The sequence below is a fragment of the Schistocerca piceifrons genome, unplaced genomic scaffold (genome assembly GCF_021461385.2).
Source record: "Schistocerca piceifrons isolate TAMUIC-IGC-003096 unplaced genomic scaffold, iqSchPice1.1 HiC_scaffold_943, whole genome shotgun sequence".
In the NCBI taxonomy this organism is placed as follows: Eukaryota; Metazoa; Arthropoda; class Insecta; order Orthoptera; family Acrididae; genus Schistocerca; species Schistocerca piceifrons.
Window position 1 is genome coordinate 107,501 of NW_025729216.1, and position 7,500 is coordinate 115,000.

The following is a 7,500-nucleotide window of genomic DNA, read 5'->3' on the forward strand; positions in this document are numbered from 1 at the left end:
TAACCCATGTTGTGCCTTAACCTAACCCATGTTGTGCCTTAACCTAACCCATGTTGTGCCTTAACCTAACCCATGTCGTGCCTTAACCTAACCCATGTCGTGCCTTAACCTAACCCACGTCGTGCCTTAACCTAACCCACGTCGTGCCTTAACCTAACCCACGTCGTGCCTTAACCTAACCCACGTTGTCGCCTAACGTAACCCACGTTGTCGCCTAAACCTGCTCTGTAATTGTTATACGACTCGTTCAATTAGTGTAGTGTTGCCCACCCGCAACCCTCGCAATATAGTTCGCTACTCGCACTCCCCGCTCCCCTGTGTATCGCTTCATGTTAAACACCTTGCAAGTCTTGCTCACTTTCCACATGCTCCTGCTGTACACTGTAATGTGGATGGCAGCAGGACGTACATGCCGCCCCTCCCCACGTCCCCACCTTGCCCCCTGCCTTCGCAAGCTGGTTGGTGAGAACTTTGCATGTTCAATGCCCTCCGCATGCGACGTACTCAGGCTACGTTGTGGTGCGGCCTGTGTCAACTGTCCGCTAATGTCGTACGCGTAAACCACAATCTGTACTGCACATTCGTCCTTATGTACTGAATGATACATCGTGGCACATGTGTGACCGTACAACGACTGCGCCCAAAAACGGCGGACCATACAGTGCAAATATTGTGCACGCAGCTACGTGTCGTCTCCCTATGAGAGCTGGATTGCAGTGTGGTACGCCATAGAGACGTGTGGGAGGAACGGACGCCGTGGATGGCGATCAGCATGAGCTGTCTGTTGATGTATTCGGACCTAGTCGTCTCTCCTCACACACCGTGATGGCATGGTGCACCGCGTTCCATATCTGCGACATGCTACAGAGGCCGGTTGACAGTCGTTCGAGCAATGGACATCGCATACGTACGGGGGCCACCTTCCACGTATTGTCTAGGCGTGCACATTTTGTTGCGTGTATGTGGGCAGACGTAGTGTGGCGTGACACCTGACACAGGCATGCAATAATCGTGGAAGTTGCAAATGGCGATGGACGCCTGCGTTTTCTGGTGAAGTTACGCAAATGAACAAATGGTAACCTGTTGTGGTGCGGTTGTTCTCGCTAGGGGTGAATCGGTGATGGCGACGATAGGTTGAGGTACTAACCGGTTGTTCCAGCGATACCCACCATGCCGACGAAACTGAACGGCATCTGGGTGTGAAGCGATACGCGGCGGTGGCTGGGTGGGACCGTCCCCGGCCGGTGAGGGGGCGCCTCCCGGCGTGCTGGCCGCGCGGTGCGTGGGCGCACGCGCTACAGCCGGCTGGTGGGGGCGGCCAGTGGCAGGCGCGCCGGCCGACGGACGCGGCAGGCGTCGCAGCTGCGCGCCGGCGCACCCTGCGCGCGGCGCCGTGCGGCCAAAGTAGGTCCTCGCGGGCCCGGTGCGAAGCGCGGTGGACATCTTCAGTGTGCTGGTCCGATTGAGGACTGTGTGCGTTGAGGATGCGCTGCCGCCCGGCGCTCGGCGCCGCGACGCCGTCTGCTGCTCGGTCGCCCCAGCGGTTCTCGCTGGTGGTTTGTATCGCAGCTGTGCGGATGTGTTGGCGCGTGCGCTGTGCTGGGAGAGTTCGCTTCGGCACCCAAGTGGGGCTTTTGTCCTTCTGTGGCGCTGGCGTTGGAGCTGCCGGTCACCGTAGGTGGCGCGTGTTGTCTCCCGCCGGCAATGCCACGACAGCACGCTCCCGGGCCTCTGTCGGCAGCGGCAAGCTCAGTTGGGAGCACGGGTGGTCGCACCGAAAGCGTCTACTCGCCTAACTCCGGGCGATTGCGCCTCTCTCGAACCCGACCAAGTACTTGGGACGGCGCTGCGCGCCGCCGGGACCTGAGAGGGTTTCGAGGTGTATTGTGCAGGGGAGCTCAGCCTCCTCCTGTTTGCAGAATGATTGAGCGGACGCTTGCGTGTTCGCGCGGGCCCCCGGGACACACTCCCGGGCGGCCGGCTGCTCAGCTCTAGTTGACGCAGCTCCCTGGTTGATCCTGCCAGTAGTCATATGCTTGTCTCAAAGATTAAGCCATGCATGTCTCAGTACAAGCCGCATTAAGGTGAAACCGCGAATGGCTCATTAAATCAGTTATGGTTCCTTAGATCGTACCCACGTTACTTGGATAACTGTGGTAATTCTAGAGCTAATACATGCAAACAGAGTCCCGACCAGAGATGGAAGGGACGCTTTTATTAGATCAAAACCAATCGGTCGGCTCGTCCGGTCCGTTTGCCTTGGTGACTCTGAATAACTTTGGGCTGATCGCACGGTCCTCGTACCGGCGACGCATCTTTCAAATGTCTGCCTTATCAACTGTCGATGGTAGGTTCTGCGCCTACCATGGTTGTAACGGGTAACGGGGAATCAGGGTTCGATTCCGGAGAGGGAGCCTGAGAAACGGCTACCACATCCAAGGAAGGCAGCAGGCGCGCAAATTACCCACTCCCGGCACGGGGAGGTAGTGACGAAAAATAACGATACGGGACTCATCCGAGGCCCCGTAATCGGAATGAGTACACTTTAAATCCTTTAACGAGTATCTATTGGAGGGCAAGTCTGGTGCCAGCAGCCGCGGTAATTCCAGCTCCAATAGCGTATATTAAAGTTGTTGCGGTTAAAAAGCTCGTAGTTGGATTTGTGTCCCACGCTGTTGGTTCACCGCCCGTCGGTGTTTAACTGGCATGTATCGTGGGACGTCCTGCCGGTGGGGCGAGCCGAAGGCGTGCGACCGCCCCGTGCGTGCTCGTGCGTCCCGAGGCGGACCCCGTTGAAATCCTACCAGGGTGCTCTTTATTGAGTGTCTCGGTGGGCCGGCACGTTTACTTTGAACAAATTAGAGTGCTTAAAGCAGGCAAGCCCGCCTGAATACTGTGTGCATGGAATAATGGAATAGGACCTCGGTTCTATTTTGTTGGTTTTCGGAACCCGAGGTAATGATTAATAGGGACAGGCGGGGGCATTCGTATTGCGACGTTAGAGGTGAAATTCTTGGATCGTCGCAAGACGAACAGAAGCGAAAGCATTTGCCAAGTATGTTTTCATTAATCAAGAACGAAAGTTAGAGGTTCGAAGGCGATCAGATACCGCCCTAGTTCTAACCATAAACGATGCCAGCCAGCGATCCGCCGCAGTTCCTCCGATGACTCGGCGGGCAGCCTCCGGGAAACCAAAGCTTTTGGGTTCCGGGGGAAGTATGGTTGCAAAGCTGAAACTTAAAGGAATTGACGGAAGGGCACCACCAGGAGTGGAGCCTGCGGCTTAATTTGACTCAACACGGGAAACCTCACCAGGCCCGGACACCGGAAGGATTGACAGATTGATAGCTCTTTCTTGATTCGGTGGGTGGTGGTGCATGGCCGTTCTTAGTTGGTGGAGCGATTTGTCTGGTTAATTCCGATAACGAACGAGACTCTAGCCTGCTAACTAGTCGCGTGACATCCTTCGTGCTGTCAGCGATTACTTTTCTTCTTAGAGGGACAGGCGGCTTCTAGCCGCACGAGATTGAGCAATAACAGGTCTGTGATGCCCTTAGATGTTCTGGGCCGCACGCGCGCTACACTGAAGGAATCAGCGTGTCTTCCTAGGCCGAAAGGTCGGGGTAACCCGCTGAACCTCCTTCGTGCTAGGGATTGGGGCTTGCAATTGTTCCCCATGAACGAGGAATTCCCAGTAAGCGCGAGTCATAAGCTCGCGTTGATTACGTCCCTGCCCTTTGTACACACCGCCCGTCGCTACTACCGATTGAATGATTTAGTGAGGTCTTCGGACTGGTACGCGGCATTGACTCTGTCGTTGCCGATGCTACCGGAAAGATGACCAAACTTGATCATTTAGAGGAAGTAAAAGTCGTAACAAGGTTTCCGTAGGTGAACCTGCGGAAGGATCATTACCGACTAGACTGCATGTCTTTCGATGTGCGTGTCGTGTCGCGCAACACGCTACCTGTACGGCTCGCCGTAGCCGTGCGCCGCGTGCGGAACCACGCGTGCCTCTCAAAACTAGCGGCAATGTTGTGTGGTACGAGCGCTGAAGCGCTGGAGCGGCTGGCCTGCGGCACCTGGCGCCTGGCGCCGGTTTTGAATGACTTTCGCCCGAGTGCCTGTCCGCTCCGGTGTGGAGCCGTACGACGCCCGTCGGCCGTGAGGCCGTTGGACACAGAACGCTGGAACAGGGGCCGCCACACGCCTCACTCCCGCCTATGCGACCGTCTCGAAAGAGACGGCGGAAACTGAGAAAAGATCACCCGGGACGGTGGATCACTCGGCTCGTGGGTCGATGAAGAACGCAGCAAATTGCGCGTCGACATGTGAACTGCAGGACACATGAACATCGACGTTTCGAACGCACATTGCGGTCCATGGATTCCGTTCCCGGGCCACGTCTGGCTGAGGGTCGGCTACGTATACTGAAGCGCGCGGCGTTTGCCCCGCTTCGCAGACCTGGGAGTGTCGCGGCCGCCTGTGGGGCCGGCCGCGTCTCCTCAAACGTGCGATGCGCGCCCGTCGCCTGGCGGTTCGCATACCGGTACTTTCTCGGTAGCGTGCACAGCCGGCTGGCGGTGTGGCGTGCGACACCTCGTACAACGACCTCAGAGCAGGCGAGACTACCCGCTGAATTTAAGCATATTACTAAGCGGAGGAAAAGAAACTAACAAGGATTCCCCCAGTAGCGGCGAGCGAACAGGGAAGAGTCCAGCACCGAACCCCGCAGGCTGCCGCCTGTCGTGGCATGTGGTGTTTGGGAGGGTCCACTACCCCGACGCCTCGCGCCGAGCCCAAGTCCAACTTGAATGAGGCCACGGCCCGTAGAGGGTGCCAGGCCCGTAGCGGCCGGTGCGAGCGTCGGCGGGACCTCTCCTTCGAGTCGGGTTGCTTGAGAGTGCAGCTCCAAGTGGGTGGTAAACTCCATCTGAGACTAAATATGACCACGAGACCGATAGCGAACAAGTACCGTGAGGGAAAGTTGAAAAGAACTTTGAAGAGAGAGTTCAAAAGTACGTGAAACCGTTCTGGGGTAAACGTGAGAAGTCCGAAAGGTCGAACGGGTGAGATTCACGCCCATCCGGCCACTGGCCTCCGCCCTCGGCAGATGGGGCCGGCCGCCCGCGCGGAGCAATCTGCGGCGGGGTCGTGTCCGGTTGCCTTTCCACTCGCCGCGGGGTGGGGCCGTTCCGGTGTGCGGTGGGCCGCACTTCTCCCCTAGTAGGACGTCGCGACCCGCTGGGTGCCGGCCTACGGCCCGGGTGCGCAGCCTGTCCTTCCGCGGGCCTCGGTTCGCGTCTGTTGGGCAGAGCCCCGGTGTCCTGGCTGGCTGCCCGGCGGTATATCTGGAGGAGTCGATTCGCCCCTTTGGGCGCTCGGGCTCCCGGCAAGCGCGCGCGGTTCTTCCCGGATGACGGACCTACCTGGCCCGGCCCCGGACCCGCGCCGCTGTTGGCTCGGGATGCTCTCGGGCGGAATAATCGCTCCCGTCAGCGGCGCTTCAGCTTTGGACAATTTCACGACCCGTCTTGAAACACGGACCAAGGAGTCTAACATGTGCGCGAGTCATTGGGCTGTACGAAACCTAAAGGCGTAATGAAAGTGAAGGTCTCGCCTTGCGCGGGCCGAGGGAGGATGGGGCTTCCCCGCCCTTCACGGGGCGGCGGCCTCCGCACTCCCGGGGCGTCTCGTCCTCATTGCGAGGTGAGGCGCACCTAGAGCGTACACGTTGGGACCCGAAAGATGGTGAACTATGCCTGGCCAGGACGAAGTCAGGGGAAACCCTGATGGAGGTCCGTAGCGATTCTGACGTGCAAATCGATCGTCGGAGCTGGGTATAGGGGCGAAAGACTAATCGAACCATCTAGTAGCTGGTTCCCTCCGAAGTTTCCCTCAGGATAGCTGGTGCTCGTACGAGTCTCATCCGGTAAAGCGAATGATTAGAGGCCTTGGGGCCGAAACGACCTCAACCTATTCTCAAACTTTAAATGGGTGAGATCTCCGGCTTGCTTGATATGCTGAAGCCGCGAGCAAACGACTCGGATCGGAGTGCCAAGTGGGCCACTTTTGGTAAGCAGAACTGGCGCTGTGGGATGAACCAAACGCCGAGTTAAGGCGCCCGAATCGACGCTCATGGGAAACCATGAAAGGCGTTGGTTGCTTAAGACAGCAGGACGGTGGCCATGGAAGTCGGAATCCGCTAAGGAGTGTGTAACAACTCACCTGCCGAAGCAACTAGCCCTGAAAATGGATGGCGCTGAAGCGTCGTGCCTATACTCGGCCGTCAGTCTGGCAGTCATGGCCGGTCCTTGCGGCCGGCCGCGAAGCCCTGACGAGTAGGAGGGTCGCGGCGGTGGGCGCAGAAGGGTCTGGGCGTGAGCCTGCCTGGAGCCGCCGTCGGTGCAGATCTTGGTGGTAGTAGCAAATACTCCAGCGAGGCCCTGGAGGGCTGACGCGGAGAAGGGTTTCGTGTGAACAGCCGTTGCACACGAGTCAGTCGATCCTAAGCCCTAGGAGAAATCCGATGTTGATGGGGGCCGTCATAGCATGATGCGCTTTGTGCTGGCCCCCGTTGGGCGAAAGGGAATCCGGTTCCTATTCCGGAACCCGGCAGCGGAACCGATACAAGTCGGGCCCCTCTTTTAGAGATGCTCGTCGGGGTAACCCAAAAGGACCCGGAGACGCCGTCGGGAGATCGGGGAAGAGTTTTCTTTTCTGCATGAGCGTTCGAGTTCCCTGGAATCCTCTAGCAGGGAGATAGGGTTTGGAACGCGAAGAGCACCGCAGTTGCGGCGGTGTCCCGATCTTCCCCTCGGACCTTGAAAATCCGGGAGAGGGCCACGTGGAGGTGTCGCGCCGGTTCGTACCCATATCCGCAGCAGGTCTCCAAGGTGAAGAGCCTCTAGTCGATAGAATAATGTAGGTAAGGGAAGTCGGCAAATTGGATCCGTAACTTCGGGATAAGGATTGGCTCTGAGGATCGGGGCGTGTCGGGCTTGGTCGGGAAGTGGGTCAGCGCTAACGTGCCGGGCCTGGGCGAGGTGAGTGCCGTAGGGGTGCCGGTAAGTGCGGGCGTTTAGCGCGGGCGTGGTCTGCTCTCGCCGTTGGTCGGCCTCGTGCTGGTCGGCGGTGCAGGATGCGCGCGCCTGCGCGGCGTTCGCGCCCCGGTGCTTCAACCTGCGTGCAGGATCCGAGCTCGGTCCCGTGCCTTGGCCTCCCACGGATCTTCCTTGCTGCGAGGCCGCGTCCGCCTTAGCGTGCTCCTCCGGGGGCGCGCGGGTGCGCGGATTCTCTTCGGCCGCCATTCAACGATCAACTCAGAACTGGCACGGACTGGGGGAATCCGACTGTCTAATTAAAACAAAGCATTGCGATGGCCCTAGCGGGTGTTGACGCAATGTGATTTCTGCCCAGTGCTCTGAATGTCAACGTGAAGAAATTCAAGCAAGCGCGGGTAAACGGCGGGAGTAACTATGACTCTCTTAAGAGAGTCAT

At 58.4% G+C, this 7,500-nt stretch overlaps 2 non-coding genes across 2 annotated transcripts; both read left to right on the top strand.

Moving 5' to 3' along the window:
- Nucleotides 1–2,005: 2,005 nt before the first annotated feature.
- Nucleotides 2,006–3,914, top strand: LOC124772887. Its single transcript, XR_007014343.1, has one exon. It is a non-coding gene; the product is annotated as a small subunit ribosomal RNA (ribosomal RNA).
- A 351-nt stretch (nucleotides 3,915–4,265) lies between these two features.
- Nucleotides 4,266–4,420, top strand: LOC124772773. The gene has a single exon (XR_007014237.1). It is a non-coding gene; the product is annotated as a 5.8S ribosomal RNA (ribosomal RNA).
- Nucleotides 4,421–7,500: the final 3,080 nt, after the last annotated feature.